This window comes from Brachyhypopomus gauderio, chromosome 20 (genome assembly GCF_052324685.1).
Source record: "Brachyhypopomus gauderio isolate BG-103 chromosome 20, BGAUD_0.2, whole genome shotgun sequence".
Taxonomy (NCBI): Eukaryota; Metazoa; Chordata; class Actinopteri; order Gymnotiformes; family Hypopomidae; genus Brachyhypopomus; species Brachyhypopomus gauderio.
Window position 1 is genome coordinate 8,605,587 of NC_135230.1, and position 16,748 is coordinate 8,622,334.

General features: G+C 41.4%; 1 long non-coding RNA gene across 1 annotated transcript; it reads right to left on the reverse strand.

Moving 5' to 3' along the window:
- Window positions 1-14,649: 14,649 nt before the first annotated feature.
- LOC143484553 (uncharacterized) lies at window positions 14,650-15,655 on the reverse strand. Its single transcript, XR_013122657.1, has 3 exons — window positions 15,121-15,655; window positions 14,935-14,993; window positions 14,650-14,786 (listed from the first exon to the last, which is right to left on the reverse strand). It is a non-coding gene; the product is annotated as an uncharacterized LOC143484553 (long non-coding RNA).
- Between the last annotated feature and the right edge of the window lie 1,093 nt (window positions 15,656-16,748).

Sequence of the window (16,748 nt, forward strand, 5' to 3'; positions counted from 1 at the left end):
TTCAAAGGCTTGTGACTGAAATAACGAAACATAGCCTACTACATACAGCCTTCGAGATCAATTAAAGCATATAGTTTATTTTGCAGGTATCATTAGCTTTGATGTTCTCGTGCGTGGTACCGTCTCGTGAACAAGTTCTATTACATGTTGCGGGTTTATTTTCCGCTACAGGTACAGCCCTATTCCAAGCAGGCCAATCAAGGCCAAGTCTCAGTGTTTAGGCCAGCTTAAATACGTTAATTTCAACATTTAAACATTTACCTTTTTAATTTAAAACGCTTTGATACTGATCCTGCTTTTCGTTTGCTGCTTTTCTAAGGTTTAAAACACTCTTGCAGACGCTGGTCATTTCTCTGAGGGCTGCGCAATAGACAGAGCCAAGTTTCCTAACGCATGCCCTGCGATTATCACTGCCCTGTCAGAACACACTTCCTATACACTGCACTGATCCTATACACTGAACTGATCCCAGATCTGCCGAAGGTGACGTGGGCAGCAATTATAACGGAATGTATGTTTCGGTATTTTAACAGTATGATCCCCACACTATATTAATTGTTTCGAGAAATGAATTAATGTTTTAATGCATTTTCTAAAGAATCAACTACGGTCAAGTAAGCTTTAGTCAGCAAGTTGTTGAGCACAGAGCTGGGCATAGACCACAACTCCTTTTTCGGACCAATATTTATAAGTCTATGTGCGCGCGCAGTATAAATACAAAGATTATCTCAAGAAAAATACAGTACACATTGATGACAACGAAAACAGAACCTTGGTGGTGCTAATAGCGATGCAATAAAACACGAATGACTTTAAAATGCAAAGCATCCCATTAGAGAAGGTGTACTTAATGTAATCGGTGTATTTTTTTTACAAACACTAATTTGTCTGGCGTTACAACAGATGCATATGCATAATTTGATGCATGGGACGCCTGTCTTCGACATACTGGCCACGTTGCATTCTTTACGTCCTTCATGAATGAGGCAAGAATGTAGCTTGGCCAGAAACACACAGACGCCGTACGCGGCCACAGGAGCCGTCCTGCCACGAGTCCTCATCCGTTAGACCACGTTCAATTCCACCGACGTGCACGAGGCACATTTAATCTAAACGTTCAGGGAGAATGTAACCCTGCATTGTCTTCGACGGATGAAATTAAAATCCCAACTGGTCCTAAACTTCAGGCGGTCGTCCGTAGTATTAATGTTAATGTACTTTGTGTCCCATTCTGCGTAAGGTCAGTGATGCGTATGTTGGTTCATTAAAATACTAATTTAAAACGAAATATGATCGTATGGTTGAATCATAAAACATTTTTAAAAGGAACATGATTCTTGACCTGTTCTTGCAACAATTACTCGTCTTGACTCTGAACATTCACGTTCGCCTACAGGGCAATATACCCGGATCTGAAACTTGACATTTACAATAGAAATGTTTCACATTTCTAACGTTTAAAAACACAGACATTCTAGCGCTGCTGGACGTCATAGACAGCAGACGTGAGCTTCCTAACCGTGACATCTTACTGGAGAAAGACTTGCGCTAGGTCACATAATGACTGGCATATTCAGCATTTCAAGATGCATGTCGCCCCCTTTTGGTACTATAAAGATTTGTTTTTTGATTTTGTCTAATTTTGCACATCAAAATATTGCAAGATTATTCTCGTTCATCATAAGAATAACAATTGAGGTAAAACTAACTAATCCTCTTTCTTTTTTTTTGTTTGCCTGTATTTTATGGGTTTTGATAAGATGATCCATCTTCTGTTCATAGTGGATAGTGAACAGGGGTGTGTTTCCCGAAACGTTCGTAGCGCTAAGTACTTCGTAACCTCGTATGAAACGTACGAGGTTAAGAAGTACTTAGCGCTAAGAACGTTTCGGGAAACTCACCCCAGATCCAGTTTGGGGAAAAGATAGTGAACAGATTCAGTTTGCACCTTATATTTAAACTGAATAAAATGAATCACCTTCGCACTCTTTATTGCTTTAAAACAGGTGTGTGTATTGGGGAGCTACAAACACACTATTATACTTGCTGGCGTACGAGAGATTCCAATAGTTTACACGACAGCCGTATTCAGAGATTATCTTTCCAAACGCATTATCTGTGGGGAAAATTACCTTTCCAAACGCATAATGTGTGGATGAGATTTCCTCTCCAAACGCTTAATCTGTGGAGATTTTCCTATCCAAAAATGAGAACCAGCACTAAATGTCGTGCACGCATGAAAAATCTCAGTTTTACCAACACTAAAACTGACAAATCTTTAAGAAAAGCCCATTTTGCTGCAAATATCAGGAGAAACATGTCTCACACATTTGATCAAGATATTTTTTGCCAGTTTTAATAAAAGAGTGGCAGTTTCTCGGAACTTATCGCTGCTAAATAAGAAGGTTGCTGGAAGGTTCTAACATTAATCTTTTCCAAAGTAGAATTTTGTGTTATGAAATGTTTCAAAGTATATTTTAGTGTGTATATAAAAATGAGTATATTTTATACTGTAACTGCGTAGTGTTCTATGTTAAAATACAGTAGGGTTCTGAAAAAAGAGATATCGACGCAAAAAAGATTTAGAGGACAAAAAACGAATAGCTATGGAATACACACAAGGACCACGTCAGCGCTTCTCCTGTGGCAGACAGCGGGTTATTGGTCTTTAGATCTTACCTCCTCATCTGATGATAATAATATACTGCATCATTTAAATTATTGTTTACTATACATCGATCGGAAATTTAAATAGGACACACAGCACGTAACAAAACATACGTGTACGCAGAAGAAAATACTAATTAATAAATTTAGCGTTGGGAGAAACGCGGTCAGTCGCCTGAACATCTTTCTAATTCATTCATTGCAATTCACACAGTTACTGGTTTAGACGATCTATTTATGTTGCTCTTTCTCGCGTTTCGTATGGTATTATACGAAATACATTGAAAAGAAACGTACAATTTTATTCTACGCTAAATACACACGAGGAACTGAATATTATCCATTGTTTGTCTCTTAAACCACTAATATCACGGAGAAAGTTTCTTGTATTTTAACCACCCATGTGAACCAACCAGGGAGGCAATAGGCCTATAATCCAAACAACAACAATGCAATGTCACACTAGCTGAAAGAAAATCAAAATAGTAAAAAAATAATATAAAAAAAAACTTGCTGCTCTAAAACATGAATGCATGGGTTGGAAATCGACTACTAGACCTAATAGTGATGTAGAAATTGGAGTTCCTATCCGCGTGCGCCTTGGATGTGAGCGCACAATGTTCACCTGCGTCATTACCCAAGTGTGCTCTAGTTCTGGCAATTCAAGAAGACAAGAAGTAACTATTTATGGAAAGTTCGATACAGAGATATTCTACACAGCTTGTATATAAAAAACGTAATTCGGCCGGGATATGAATTACTACCACGCGACAAATGGTGTCCTAACATGTTAACGTCACAGAGACACTGGCTGATAGTGGGAGTGTTCACAAGGTTTGGATCTATGCCATATCTAACAACGTATAAACAGTGTATAAAATTTCCGGCTTTACTTTTATAGGAAATTTGGACATATGGAAGCAGCATCTGAAGAAACGTTAAGAGCACTTTCATAACAGCACTTGTCTCCCAGTACAATTTTGTTAGTTTGCAGTAGTCTGAATATTTTCTGCACTGTATTTCCACATGAAAGGAAAACACATACTATATATGATCTATATATATATGTTATATTACAAAAATCAGTTACGTGTTATGCAGTTTGTATTACTTCTAAGGTTTTTCGATACAATAGTTATAATATCTGCAAACCACAAGGCGTCGCTCTGGCGTCAGCTTTCAAAGCTCCATTTTGTTTGTTTGTATTGGTGTTAATGAAAACCATCGAATAGTATGAAGGACAATGCTGGGATGAGTATATAGGAATTACACATATGATTGTCGTGGTAGGCCAGTGTTCTGTTGAGTTGTGCTACTTTGTAGAAAAATGCTTCCAGTTGTACGTTTCCCATAAAATGTAGCCTAACTCAGTATTATGACGCATTGTAATAATAAAATCAAATGCACTGTATGTATGGACAAGAGAAGCATGGATTTAAATCCATTATAGCTTCCTTATTAATATTTTACATGGATAGCATATCTCGATAGGCTGATATCATACATCAAATAATGCTTCTTATCAAATCATGCTTCCAGTACAGACCCATGCACGTGTTTGCTGACAAACACATAAGATAAGAAATACTAAGATAAGATAAGAAATTACTCACCTGAACGTAAACTCGACAGAAAGGGAGCATAGATTTATGGGCGTGGAAACAAATGACAAGCCTGTGGGTCTGCGCATGCGCAAAACCGCAACCTAGCGCACGCCGATGCGAAGCACAACTCGACAGAACACCGGCCTCACAGCACAGGGGAGACGCCCACTCAGTGTCACACCCCGAATGTGTCACTCCCTCTCTCTCAATCAACAGCACACTGACACACCCTTCATTAAGCACGTACACCTGTCGCACATTTGCTTTCCTCTTTAAATACGTAAACGTAACAGATGCCATCTCACCTCCTGCTGCTTCTATGACATCACAATGATCGATTCCAAATTCCAAATCAAGGCAATAAAGAAAACCTAAAACAAAAAAATATATAAATAAAAACAAAATCTAAAAAACTTATGAGGAGTTACTTACAAAATTATGATATATTTTAAGTATTTGTGGTTCTTAAATTGAACTCTGTTTTGTTCTAGTTTGTTATTCCCAAGCAATTCAGCAGTAAGTAAATAAATCCCAATAAAATAGAGAATGCATTACATTACTGTTCAAGTATGCATTAAATGAGCATGAAATAGAACAGCACCAAAACCCCTGTGTGGTTGAAACAAACCCAAAACAAGGAAAGTAGAAAACAGACGTTTTATGCTGCTCTCACAACCTTCTGTGTTTTAATGTTTGCAGGTGGGGGAGCTAGTCCTACATTTGTGTCAGAAAAAGTCGGCCTCTTTACACATCTATGACAAATAATACTTTAGTATAACGTTTACCAAAGTACAATAAAAGTTTTGTCATCTAGGACTGGAATGCTTCTCTCATTAAGACAGATGACTGTAGTTAAACAGACCCAGCCCATTTTAGGGAATTTACCGCAAACACGGAAACTCACTTGTTTTCACAATTATCTTTCCTTCTTCTTGACTTAGTGGTGACAGGAACCCAGTTCATCAGCTACCTGTGCTACAGGGGCGTTTGATGGTCGACTGTTGCCATGCGTGGTTGGTCAGTCACTCTCTAAACTGTTTATCACTGCACAATTGCTCCATCCAGCCATCCATCCATTATCTGAACCGCTTAATCCCGCTAGTCAGGGTCACGGGGGGGGCTGGAGCCAATCCCAACATCTCCGGGCGAAGGCAGGGTACACCATGGGCAGGTCGCCAGTCCACCGCATGGCCAACACACACGCACTCACACCTACGGGCAATTTAGCATGATCAATCAACCTAACACGCATGTCTTTGGACTGTGGGAGGAAACCAGAGTACCCGGAGGAAACCCACACAGGCACAGGGAGAACATGCAAACTCCACACAGAGCAGCCCAGACCGAGAATCGAACCCAGACCGCCTTGCTGTGAGGCGACAGTGCTAACCACCACACCACCGTGCCGCCCGCGCAATTGCTCACCAGAGTAAAAGTGCTGACAAGACACCAGACCATCTGTGGACCCATTTAACACAGCAGCAAAACTCCACCGCACTCCACCCCCCACCCCCACCAACTCAGCAAATAATTTTCTGGCATCAATTTGGCGCCCCCTCTAGTGCAACGCCCCTATGCGTCGCATACGCTGCATACCCCCTTTTTGCACTACTGGTTTGACCCATGCACCAGAGTGCCATATTGCTAGACTTCATGCCAACGGTATTTGTAATGAAGTGGGTGCTGAATGCATAAGATTACATAACATAGGTACTTTCCATTTTACAATGTTTTTGCAGCAGTTGTGAAGTGTACCACACACAGGAAGGAACTCATTGCAAAAAGGGAGTAAACATGATTGCAGACTCAGTTTTTATTACTGCTTTTAGAGAGGTTGGGTAATATCTTCTCCAGTAATAACATCACTTGCATGGTGTAGCATATAAATCAGGCAAATGACCCGTTGACATGCAGTTTGGTGTCAATAGCAAAGTTTCTTTTCAGGCAAAGTTTCTTTTCAGGTTTCATCCTAGATATTTGTCAGCATGCCGACATGTTACACAAGGCTGTTCCCGGACATTTACTTAAGATGGCCTTATCAGTGTTACAGTGCTTTTAGGTTACCTATTATAAATTTTGTCAAAGATTGAAGAACAAATAAAGCCTTAAATGTCATATTTAAAAAAAGCAAAAAATGGTAAGTGCCAACACAAACACCAGACCAGACACCCCAGACGGCCATAAGCAGGCAATTATTCTCTTATTTTAAATATAGCAAAACCGGCATTAGCTACTGACTACTCCAATGCAAGTGCCATATATCTACTGTAGTAACAGTGTCTTCAAGTCTGAGCTCCTACCCCAACAGTTTAGAAAACCAAATGATCTTACCTCGCCTTAACACAGTGGTTCTCAAAGTGGGGGGCACCCCCCCTAGGTGGGGCGCGGCGCTATTGCAGGGGGGGCGCGGAGTTTGGAAGTAAAACGTGTCAATATGGGGGGGGTGTGTGTAGGGGGGGCGCAAAAATATTCTCATCTACTAAAGGGGGGCACGGCAGAATAAGTTTGGGAATCACTGCCTTAACAGATCAAAAACAAAACAGGCCACTCACTATTTACACACAAGCACAAAGAGAGCATGATTCTAGATAGGATTTCAACTACTTCTGTCTTAAACGACACATTAAAGTACTGTACACATGAATGCTGGGTTGGGCAGCGGAAGAACTCGGGGCAAATGTCATGTCATGCCGATACATGAGACTACACAGTGCCTTTGGCAAGCCTGAGCACACATAAGCAGATAAAAAATACAATTGCCTCTACTGACCATTCATCAATGTCAGTTTCATCAATTCATCAATGGTCATTCATCATTCATTCACCATTCATCAATGGTCAGTTTATGACAGAAGAAACATTGCCAAAATTATTCTCAACACAGCTGTGTCACATGGTAGAGGTGCAGTGGTGTGCGTTTTGTTTATTTATGATTGGAACAGAAGTGTTATTGTGACGCCGGAGGCGTCGGGACAGAGGCAGCCGGAGACGGGGGTTGAACAGAAGGATGTTTATTGTCCATGGCAACCAAACCAGTAAAGCTCTTAGCGCACACTGCAAGTGATGCAAGGTAAAGCTCGTAGCGCACACCAGTAAAGCTCTTAGCGCATACACTATAAGTGATGCAAGGTAAAGCTCGTAATGTGTACACTGCAAGTGTTGCAAAGTAAGACTCGTAGCGCGCACACTGGTAGGGAACGCAGAGACTGACACGCAGAAACCAGAGACGCTCATGTAACGGCAATGTGCAGCACTGGACCAGACGACCTGCGGGCTTAAGAAGAGCAAAGTAAACAAGAAACAGGTGCTCAGTATGATGGTGATTGCGACTGTGGGAGTGGTTGCGTGCGCGGGGGTGTGTGCTGGGATCGGCTGCTGGCCGGGATGCGCGCCCTCTGGTGGTGACCCGGCCCCCTCACCGTGACAGTTATTGGAATTTGTCATGTTGGAATTATTATTAAAGTAAAGCTAAATCTAAACATCTGGGTTTCATATTCAAATAATTACCTTTTTAAATTATAGCTTCAGTGTTTTTAAACAATTTAGGTAATTATCCTCCTGGCTAAAGAAAATTGCACAACTCAATAATGTAGTAAGCAGGAACTTTTTATTTATTTATTTTTCCATTAAGCAGGAAGTTTTTTTTGCCTCTGAGACACTGATGCCTGGTTTCTAAATGGATGCAATTCAGAATAAAAAAATAATTTTATTAATAAAAAGCATGTGAATCAGCACTTGATCAGAATTATGTATTTATTTTAAGCTCATATGAACAGTGGGAGACTCAAATCAGCACTTATACTGGAATCGATTCATTTCAGTTGTGGGTGAGCCATCAAAGCTCTGTGAATGCACAGAGGTCTTTGTGTGTTGTCTGCTGTGGTCTTTGTGTTCAGTTGCACAGGTCTGTGGTGCAGCAAATGGCACCCGTGTTCGGCATGTTCTGGTAGTTCCTACACGTGGCCATGCTCATGCAGGAACGCATTGAAGAGGAGGCTGCAAAGGAAAAGCAGTATTAAAGACTCAGCACAACCTGCGGCCATATTCAGTGTTGATCTAAGACAATAATTAAGAGACCTGAAACAGCCGTGGGCTATTGAAGGCTTAGCAGGCTAGGCTAATTGCTTGTGTCCCGTGAAAGGTCGTCACTGAATGAAAGCTGGACGCAGCAACTGTTTATTCAGTTTTAACATGCTCACATTTTTTTCATATTAATTAAGTGCTACAATAATAACTTCACTCACTAATCTGTGGATCTAGCCCACAGTATATGGCTGTATATATCATTAGTGAAGTTTATATATAAAAATGGGAACAGGTGGAATATTTTACCCAGTGGGCCAGAATAGAACTGCACATTTCCACAGCCGTCGATGTACCGAGGACAGTTCTGCACTGATACAATGCAGGATTCAGATGCACTAGATATACACAAGTAACACTTCAGAGCTTCCCCTGTGAGGAAGAGAGAGAGAGCAGGTCACCTCACCTCTTGATCTAGTAATATCACATTAACACCAATATGTTTTCTGTATATGAGCATATGCATCTCATTTACAGATGTTTACGTTCTTTTTCTTTGAGGCTTATGTTGTCGTATACACTTACCAATTGAACACCTACTTTACATTTGGCTTTATTAGGGACACCTCATATGTACTCTTTCGATTGCATAATTTGTCAGCCAACCTCTGCCCCATTCATGAATGGTCAATGTCTGACTACAGCAGTGACTCTGACATTGTAGTGTGTGTACAACTTAAGGCATCATGGTAAGATAAAACTGTCAACAGACCTGTAGTCAGAAACTAACTGCACATAAAAAGGCATGGCTTCAAACTAGGTGCTTCAAATAAAGTTGTCAGTACACAGCACACAAACGACAAGAACGTGAACATCAACCACTGGTAATCCCTTTTTTTAAAGCATACATTAAGAAAATATGGGGAAATAAAATATAGTAAATTGAATAAGCATATACTGTCTGGTAGAGAAAAATGAACAAAGCGAACTCACCATAGCTAAAAGCCAGCAGGACAAGAGCAACACACACAATAGTCTTCATCTTCTCCAGGGCGCAAATGAACCCAACGCGAGTCAAGATGCAGGCAAGGAAGAAATAAATGAAGCAATGGTCTATACAGAGTTCATATGTCTCGCTTTTTATGCTGCTCCGACGGTCATATCTAAAATGTCAGGGTGTGGAGAGGTGGAGCTAGTTTTATATTTGTGTTAAATAGAAAATGCCCTCCCACAGGGATTTCTGACTCCTCAGTTTATTACCAAGACCATCAAAAGTAAATACTACAGGGAAATTTGCACAGAATTTTGATCAACATATTATATTTTGTAATGTTTTTTATTACATTTAATTTGTGTCCATGCAATTGAAGATGTCCTCTGGCTGATGCAGTCACATTCACTTTCAGTCTACAAAAGACCAGTTGAATGATCAGACCTTTTATTCTATTTTATGGAATAAATATCTATCGATTTTTTGCTAGACATTTTTTTAAATCAGTTTAAATGTTGTAATGTTGTAGCAATGTTGTAATGTAATGACATTTCATGGCAGCATCAGTTTCACATGTCATGAAGGTTTAAGTTTCTACAATTGTGTAATTACGTAATTTCTCTCTTTGGCTACTTCTCCTTTCATGCCAACCAACTTCTGTATAATAGTACAATTTTGTCTGGTGGTTTGGGAACTGGTCTTGTGACCGGAGGGTTGTGGGTTTGATTCCCAGGCCTGAGGCCATGACTGAGGTGCCCTTGAGCAAGTCACCTAACCCCAACTGCTCCCTATGAGCTGGGCTGATCCTTCAGCAAGATGCAAAATTCAACCAAGACACAAAACTCATTATTCATCTCAAAGTCACTCATCGTGCTTAATCCAGTGTTCAGTTGAACACTATGATGCTAAAAATTTATCATTACAATGGCCAAATTCATCACGATACTTGAGCTTCTGGTAGGGATTTATGCACAAAGGCTGAGAGGAGCGAGATTTAATAAAGGACATTCCATATTCAGGGTTGTATAGGCAGGCAGTGGTCAAATCCGTACAAATCCGTACAAATCCGAACACAAAACATAACCAACACGCAAAGACAAACACAAGGAATAAACCATATATATAACCATATATATAATTTATTGTCAACAGTGTTGCGAATAACGCCGTTAAAAATAACGGCGTTAGGTAACGGCGTCATTTTGACAGTAACGGGATAATATAATTAATTACTTTTCCTGTCGTTAAAACGCGGTTGACATTACTGGTCATTAAAAGCGGTGCGTTACTATATATCAGGCGTACTCAACTAAATTTGTCCGCGGTCCAATTTTGGCAGACCTTTTTTGTGACCTGAGGTCGGGGGGGGGGGGGGGGGGGGGGTGTTGTGGTGTTTTGTCCGAAACATGTGGTAGAAACACCCCTCAAAACAGGGGAATGAACATTTACCTGACCAATTTTAATGTTGCTATGTGTTTCAGGTTTGAAAAGTGCTGGAATTTAGGTTAAAGTACTTTAAAATGCTTGAAATTGTAACTACTTGGTTTCACAACAAATATCTGTCTGACTGAGGGCGTACTCACACTAGGCACGGTTTGCTCGTTCCGTGCTGGGGCCCGGTTATCCCCCCTCCCCACTCCCCCGCTGGCCTGCACTCACACTCGCTTCAGCAACCCGGCCCGAGCACGCTTACGTCATCACAACGCCGCTTTATTTGGAAAAAAGCGCGCTCGCACAACACTATAGAGTTCACGATTCTCTTTTTATTGTATTTTTGGAGTCGTTTTGGGAGTGCAGAAACACGGTGCAAGCACAGATTTATCGATAATTTAACACAACGATTGTCTGCTAATCGCTTTGCCGCTATGACTGTTTAACGTGAGCGTCGCATCACTGATGTCATGTTTGAGTTCCAGCGAAATGAACCAATCAGACGAGGCACCAAGCGGGCCCGGGCACGGATAGCGCTCACACTAGAAGCGAACATGAATCGTGCCCTGGCCCACCTCTTCAAAGCGGGCCCGAGCACGGTTAACTGATCCGGGCCCGGGCACGGTTGGAGCGCTCACACTAGCCAAACGTACTAGCGCTCACACTAGCCGAACGTAAGTTGTTGAGCGGGGGTGTCAAACGTAACACTCGTGACGGAGTGTTTTTTCAATAGCCCTGAAATAAATGTTACGGTTTTGTTTTGGTCCGTATCCAGTTAATCAGGAATGAGATTGGGTCCGGACAGGACTGCGTTCGGGTCCGGATCCGGACCGCGGTCCGCCAGTTGAGTACCCCTGCTATATATTGATATACTAACAGTAATCCGAGCGGACCGCTGCCCAGGCTAGTGAGGAGTAACAGATCTCGATAGGTCACAGTTCTCGGTATAACACCTGTTTAACTTAACAAGTCAGTAAGCGATTGGCTAAGGCAGCGTTATGGTAGCCAATCAGAGCCAGTGTTTTTGCACGCGTGCTGAAGCACACCAGTGACACGACACAAACGGAGAAGAAGCAGAAATGGCGAGTTAATGCTGCATTCAAGTGGAAGTCGGGCAGTAGATTTCTCCGAGGTGAAACTCGTTTACGCGACTTGCTCGCGTTCATGTGGTTTGTGTGTGTGAAATGAAAGAAAAATGGAGGCTGTCGAACGTTTGTTCGTCGCTTGGCTAATCATCAGTATTTACAAATTGCATACACGTCAATTCATCATGTAATGTACACGATACTTAACAGTAGCTGCCACTATTCATAAATGTTTATAGGTATGTGAACAAAATTTAAAATAATGCTATTCTGTCAGCAAAACATTAGCTGTTGATTTTAGTTTTTTAACACAAATGCAGCAAAAATATGTGTTGATAATAGAGGTTTAAAATAATGTTACTATTGGAATTAGCGTACGAATTGTACATCATTATTTAGCATCTTACTGTTAATGTACTGTTCAGCCATTTTGGAAATAGCGTTTACGTCACAACTCGGGCAGTTCGTGCTGCATCGAAAATCTCCATGTGTCCGACTTCAGCTTCCGACATCAGAGGGTGTTCATGTCGTGCCCTCTGGTGGGAAACTCGGTTTTCCCATAAAACCGACACCACTTGAATGCAGCATAAGAGCAAGCTGAAGAAAACGTTTTCAAGGTGGCGATATAAACATTATTTAAGAAAATACTTGAAGATCCTGAATGTCTACCAGAGTGGTTATTTGATTTATTTAAGAATAGAGGTTTTATTGTTAAGTTTACTTCTGTTGTGAACAAACCAGTTGTCTCAGGTTGAGAGAATTTAATTTGATTTGATAGATGTAAATGCACTTTATATAGTGTAACTGTTTACTTTTGTGACGGGCAGGTGTGAGCAACAAAAAGGAAGCGATCACGCCAAGTCTCAGGGAAAAAGGGTGGTTTAATATAAAGTGTGCAAACCTAAAACCCGTGCAATAGATCCAAATTAAGGATATAATGACCAGCGGTCAACTGGTACAAAGACAAGACATATATAGGCAAACAAACGACCCTCAGGTGAGACGGATCACGGGCTCCGCCCACCTGAGGGACGCACATGACGTCACCAGACAATAACAACAACAGCCGCTGTGGACGGAGGCGGCCGGTAGGGGGCCGCCTCACCGTGACAACTTTTGCTTTTTTTTTTTTTTTTTTTTTTACAAAGATTTGGGATTTTAAAGGATTTTATCCTGCACTGGTCTGTTGATGTGCAATAAATACCAAAAGTTAAACACCTTTCAGATCTACTCATTTCATCTGTGAAAACTGCTTTTTCAAAAAATCTTTATTCATTGGCATATAATTTTTTTTTAAACTGTAATGCAAATAGTTACTTTCCCTGGTAACTAGTTACTTTTATTATAGAGTAATTCAGTTACTAACTGAGTTACTTTTTTGACCTAGTAGTGAGTAACTATAATAACTTTTTTCAAGTAACTGAAATATTCCAAGATATTATTCCTTATCCACTGTGCAAACTTGCCCTTTATGTTAAAACTGAATAAAAGTGAAAATGTGTCTATGAACACAGTGTCAAACAACACAATGGCAAAAATTTTGTAGGTAGACACATGCATGAGAGCAACAGGAAATGTCTCAATATGCAGTTTCACTTTTGCAGAGCCTTATTTTGGCATGCATGTGTGCTCAGCTTGCTGGTAATTGGGATTGTGCTGGACTGTGTTCTGTGAGCTGTCTGTCTCGCTCTGGTTCTGGTTTTCTGTTAAGAGTTCCCTGTTCTATTAGTTCTAGTAGGTTTGGTTCTTGGACTCGGCAAATCAAGTGTACCTCAGTACCAAGGGGCAGTCATGGCCTGGCGGTTAGGGAACTGGACTTGTGACCGGAGGGTCGTGGGTTCGATTCCCAGACAGGCCATGACTGAGGTGTCCTTGAGCAAGGCACCTAACCCCAACTGCTCCCCGGGCGCCGGGCTAGGGCTGCCCACCGCTCTGGGCACGTGTGATCCACAGCCCCCTAGTAATCACTAGTGTGTGTGTGTGTTCTGACTGCACAGATGGGTTAAAAGCGGAGGACAAATTTCGATTGGGGTGTAAAAATCACAATTGACAAAATATGGCACATTTTTCATTTCAAGGACTCTCCTTGCCCTCTCCTGGACTGTAAGGGTTTTTTAGCCTTCTCAAGAATGTAGTGGGTGTTGCTGTGTGATGTAGTGCCCCCTCTCTTTCAGGTATATCCATATTCACTTCTGCTAACTCCTCATACATAGGATGAAATGGGCTCCTTTTCTTTCATGAAGTGCTTATGAACCATTTTAAACAATATTATATGGGATTGCCACCTGATGGAGATCAGGCTAATGAACCCTGATTAGACGCCTGCTCATGGCCTCCCACTGGTGGCCACTAATTGGCATTGCAAGCCACACATTACAACAGTACTAAATAACTAAAAGTAAATAAATTCTTTATTAGAAAGTATTATTTTAAAACAGTCTTACTAGGAGATCTCACTGAAATGTACAATTACACTTGATGCTTCTGCATGAAACAATTTAAAATGTACGACATCACAACTAGCATTATCATAAATTTGAGGTTCAAAGGAGTTGCGCAGGTCTAGGGGGCAGCATCGATTAGCGATGGCAGTTGAGATGGAAAAGGGTGCTAAAAAAGTAAGCAAAAAACTACAGTATCAAAACAAGGTGGCTCTTAAAGCAGCCTTAAGCAAATTTAGGGTGTGAAACTACAAGTCAGAGATGGGCACTTGAAACTCGTCCCTAATGACTCTCGACTTGGACTCGTACAAAATAACTTGAAATATAAGAGTCAGTCCAGGCACTGTGTGTGAAAGTTATAGAAGAAATACTTTCTTTGTATCTTTATGCAGCCATTATTCCTTACTTTTGTTTAGGTGATTTGGGACACAGCCCCATTTCTCGTGAAAATCACAACATCCATTTTTCGATAGTATTTTTTTTCACGATAGTTTGCGCTAGACACTTAGCCGTCAATAACGTCTTCACATGTTCTCGTTTCCCACTGGAATCACAAGAGGTTTATATGTGTAACGTAATACAAGCAAACCTTTCAGTCAGATAGCTATTTATTGTGAAACGACATAGTTAATTTCAAACATTTTCAAGTAGGCTACTTTAGATCAAATTCCAGCGACACTTTAAATACGAACCCAGAAATTGGGTCTGTCCGTTCCAAGCTCCTTTATCCTTTTTTTCTTCAACCGAACGTCTGGTAAAAGGGTTTGTTTGTAAGGATAAAAGTATATTATATTTCTTCTCATTTGGAAGAAATTACATGCCAACTTGAAATGTAAACTGTTCAACAATGACTGTGTCTTAATTGATAGCACACTCACCTTCAGTCTCAGTGATGGATTCATGTGTTTGACTTGAGGGGAAGTCTCTCTTTCTAATTGATGTTTCCTTAAGTCCCTGGAGAAACCCAAACACCTTATTATGCAAAGCTCTATAAATGCTGTACGAAGCAGAGAGGAAGGACTTTTGAGATGGTCTTGGTCCACTGTGAACACTGTCACACTGGACAGAAAACTAAATGCTTCAGAAACAACCTTACGATGGCTGAAGCTGTAGGTCTGACTTATATGGATGAAGAGGATTCCATAGAGGGGGTCTTGGTCCAAGCCAGCTCCTCCAATATGGACATAGTATCAAAGTATCAAAGTCTCATAACCTGGCGGTAAGCATTGAAGCAAGTTTTTCTCCAGATGACAGGAGAAGGTCACTGATAACCTGTGTTGCTTTACTCTTGAACTGACTGCTAAAGATTCCCTCAGCTTGATCTGAAGAACAGCTAAGTGCTACTTAATAGCAGAGTGCAGCTTAAATAATCTATTTCCTATTCCTAGATATCTGCTAGACAAACTGTCTTTAGATGATCTGCTACTTGTTTTTTTTCCCCAAACTCTGCATTATGTTGTGTTTTTTTATTGGAGACCAGTCTCTTTTTATCCTTTAAGGGCGTACTCACACTAGGCACGGTTTGCTCGTTCCGTGCTGGGGCCCGGTTATCCCCCCTCCCCACTCCCCCTCTGGCCTGCACTCACACTCGCTTGAGCAACCCGGCCCGAGCACGCTTACGTCATCACAACGCCGCTTTATTTGGAAAAAAAGCGCGCTCGCACAACACTATGGAGTTCACGATTCTATTTTGGAGTCGTTTTGGGAGTGCAGAAACACGGTGCAAGCACAGATTTATCGATAATTTAACACAACGATTGTCTGCTAATCGCTTTGCCGCTATGACTGTTTAACGTGAGCATCGCATTACTGATGTCATGTTTGAGTTCCAGCGAAATGAACCAATCAGACGAGGCACCAAGCGGGCCCGGGCACGGATAGCGCTCACACTAGAAGCGAACCGTGCCCGAGTCCACATGAATCGTGCCCTGGCCCACCTCTTCAAGCGGGCCCGGGCACGGTTAGAGCGCTCACACTAGCCAAACGAACCGTGCTTCGGCAGGCAACCGTGCCCGGATCACAGAGCCTAGTGTGAGTACGCCCTAAGACTCATGTGTTTTTCAGAGAATGTAATTGAATAATAACCATGTATAATCTCACTGATTATATTATCTGTGCATGTTACAGTAAGATAATCAACCAGTGAAACACTCTGGGGGTACATATGTGACATCTAAAATATCAGATCTACTTCAGCTATTAAGGTCCGCTTAATGATCACGAACTGGAGAGAATTCTACAGCAGCCATGCTGAGTGGCAGGTTCACCATCCAGTCCATCCGCAGAGTTCTCATCTACTTCTGAAGCTCCAACACTCTTCTTCTGCCCTCCTCTCCATCCATACTACAGAATGTGACTGTGCCCAGATTATGTAAAATAAACCACCAGAAGAACTTTATCAAATGTGTGTCTATGTCATTGACTGTATATATAAGTGGACTGGACGACGCGAGTGAAAAGTGAAGCCTCCGTGAGTCAGCTGCCCTCTAGTGGCTGGCTGCAGTAC